This window comes from Sphaeroforma arctica (genome assembly GCF_001186125.1).
Source record: "Sphaeroforma arctica JP610 unplaced genomic scaffold supercont1.441, whole genome shotgun sequence".
In the NCBI taxonomy this organism is placed as follows: domain Eukaryota; class Ichthyosporea; order Ichthyophonida; genus Sphaeroforma; species Sphaeroforma arctica.
The window spans coordinates 69,126-72,839 of NW_014040117.1; positions in this window are offsets into that span (position 1 = coordinate 69,126).

The following is a 3,714-nucleotide window of genomic DNA, read 5'->3' on the forward strand; positions in this document are numbered from 1 at the left end:
GGAATTTACTGACCACTTCTTCCCATCAATCTTTCCTGAACCACTACAGCGACTATGAGAGCCATAACATATGTTCATACATTGTATCATGCATACTTGCCATTTTTGAAATAAATAATATTATCTCTATGGAGATGGAGAATTGGAGATAGAAGTGTCTCACCACCATTCAGACTTCTGACGAAAATCAGAAAGGAAAGTCCCCAATTATGAGGGCGTCCCCAATTATAGGGGACAAGGACAAATCTGAGAAGGAACCTATTATGGAACCAGAAGAGGAGGCAAGCTCAAGTAGCAAATCCGAATCTACGTCCGAGACTTCTAAGCCGAAGCACATAAGTAAGAATTACTAAATACGCTGATCTTAAGAATCAGTTAGCTACTATTATGAATGACTCGACTGTCGATCATGTAGATCAATTAGAAAGATCAGGAAAACATACACAGCGCTTACGCGAGCATGTTTCCCCGGGCATTACTGAAGCCCTACAGAAGTGGACAGAACGTCGACAAGCAATTACGCCCAAAGACTCAAGCTCGACAGCTGAGTCATATGATCCAGAGATGCACAGCGTCGATATACCGTACGAGGCATTACTGCCAGAAGAACAGGCTAATCATTCGCCTGTTCTGATACCTGGTCGTGAGTCACCAGTCCTCAAAGGTATTATAGACCGAGAGGTATGGAAATATACTCCGCCACTTGTACCCAATTGGGAGGACAATCGTCGGAAACTAGTAAAGACTGGGTATGTTATTCCGACGCCAAGGGATATTAATCATCCCCGCAGACGTGTGAACGATGTCGAGTTTAATCGCTTCGACGGCACGGCTTTACACCAACCCGCAGAGGATTTCCACTCTGACGAGGTGACCGACCATAATAAATCGGTCGACGACTATACCAATAAAACGGAAGTCTCCCATGCTGCGCATCATGCTAATGACGTAGCATACTATGCGAATATTATTGCGATTAAGCAAAAGCGCATTGATCGGTTACTTCAAGCCCAACGTGGACAAGACCACAGGGACAATCAGAAGTACAAGGGACAGATCAGTCGACTTAAGTCAAACTGGGATGCCAACAGTACGCAGGACGAGTTTATAAACAACCATGACCTCGACACGCTAACCCGTACGCTTAATGCGTTTACGGTCATGCTGGAGACGAATGATATCGCTCCCCAGCAATGGATTTCTGCCTTAATGCAGACGTTTGACCCTACAAGTACAAGTTATTTGATCCTGCAGCGACACCAGCATGAGCTAGACACTTATCGTGGCTGGCCAGCTGTGTGTTGGTTGGTTACATCCTTATTAAGTAGGGACATGCGTAGCCCAGGACTGAGTTCAATTTTAACTGAACCAGCTGAGAACACGCCCATTCAGAGTTATATTCCGAAGCTAGATGCTGACCTAAAACGTCCAGATATAACAACGGACAAGGCACAGCGATGGTACGAATTCCTGGTTATGCACATGTTCTGTAAGAACATAGGAAATAACGACCGTGAGAGTCTGTACACCGAGTTGCGACGTATCGGACGCTTGAGACAAGGAACATGAAACAAAGTTTCATCTATCCCGACTTACATGGGAACAGTTTTATGATACTGTACCCACTCTTTTTCCCGCACACTGAGTAACATCGAAGGGAAAAGCGGCTGTTAAGAAGCCGCGGGAGCTCACCGATCACGGGTACGTATCCAAGCAGACCTCAAACGACAGACCCCAACATACACGTGCTCGCGAATCCACTTTCACAACGCGACCCAATAAATGGGCACGCGCAGGAGCAAAGGACATGGAACCTCCATTTAAGGAGATTAATAAATGTGCCGACGCCCAGGGTGGGTATGACATGTACCAGTTATCCCCTAACGGTTATTGGAATAGTAGACATGCATCCACCTGTACACACTTTCTTACTAAGTGTGACAAGTGTGAGAAGACCATTGGTTATCATACTAAGTCTTGTGACCGAAAGCCCAACATTAAGTTGGAGTGACGGTACTGCCAGGTACAATCAATACACAGACAATACAACAACTCTTTAGATGAGCGTGTAATAATCCCTGTATATTGCAATGGAAATAAAATCCTTGCGTTGATTGATCCTGATTCAGAAATTTAATGTATATCCTATCGCTTTGCATTAATGAAAGATATCGAAAGGAGAACACAAACAACTCATCTCATTTTAGCTGATGATAAAACTGCTACGTGTGATACCATCGCCATAGATGTTAAAATCTCCCTGGCCGATGGTAGGAGTATCACTACTCAAGCTGTGATAGTTAAGATGTCACAGAAGTACGACATTATAGTCGGAATGAGTGATTTACTCACTCTAGGTATAACTGTAACTGGTCTACCAACTAACATAGATCCATTAAAGGATCAATAAGACGATAACTGTCTGAATCCATATAAGCCCCCGTCAGACACAGTCAAGGCATTAATACCTGACTTTGCGGACAAAATCATGGATCTGATTCTTGTTAATAAGAAAATAAAGATCACAGATTGGGCAAAATTCCGCTTTAACGACGGATATGTCAGCCTTGACTTAACCAAGGTAGACTTTACACAGTTAAAGTGTTCCTCAAGGAACTATGTATCCTGGAGACCCGAGGCTGTTGTAAAAAAACAAGTTGAGTAATGGCTAGCAGATGGTGTGATAGAAATCAACTATCATCAAACGCCAGTTAACTTGACACTGCTAGCCGTAGACCAACATAACTCTAACGGATCGTTTAAGAAAGTCAGAGTATGTTTAGATATGAGTCCAATAAATAAATTATTGCCGACTCATAGCTTCCACTTACCTCATATTAACGAGCTACTGCGAAGGATGGAAGGTGCTACAGTGTTTACAACTATAGACCTTACACCAAGCAGACCTCAAACGACAGACCCCAACATACACGTGCTCGCGAATCCACTTTCACAACGCGACCCAATAAATGGGCACGCGCAGGAGCAAAGGACATGGAACCTCCATTTAAGGAGATTAATAAATGTGCCGACGCCCAGGGTGGGTATGACATGTACCAGTTAACCCCTAACGGTTATTGGAATAGTAGACATGCATCCACCTGTACACACTTTCTTACTAAGTGTGACAAGTGTGAGAAGACCATTGGTTATCATACTAAGTCTTGTGACCGAAAGCCCAACATTAAGTTGGAGTGACGGTACGGCCAGGTACAATCAATACACAGACAATACAACATCTCTTTAGCTAAACCCTAAGAATCAGAGATTCCACTATCTACTAAATTGAACGTTAAGCAGTTCAGAGGCAACACATCATTTAATGTCTGTGCACAAGAAATACAATCTACTAATGACACTGTTAAGAAGTGTCAGTCTCTATCTAGGACTCTGTTTAATAACACAAAGTCCAAGCCCGAGGTCTTTCAAACCTTATTTTTAAAGGGATTAATTAAAGACAATCCTGAAGCGTATACACATATAATGCGACTATTTAATAAGTCAGGTGTATCTAACGCACATGAGCGCGATTATGACGCTCATGCAAAAACAGGACAGGAGTCTGAAAACACTACAGACTTAGAGACCACGCAAGTGTATATTCTCAACACCCTACCTTTATTCTGGAAGAGCAGAATGATGAAAACATTCTTGCTTGGCTGAAGCAACATCATAAGCTGAAGCACCAGAACGTAGTAGAAGCATTTAAAGATA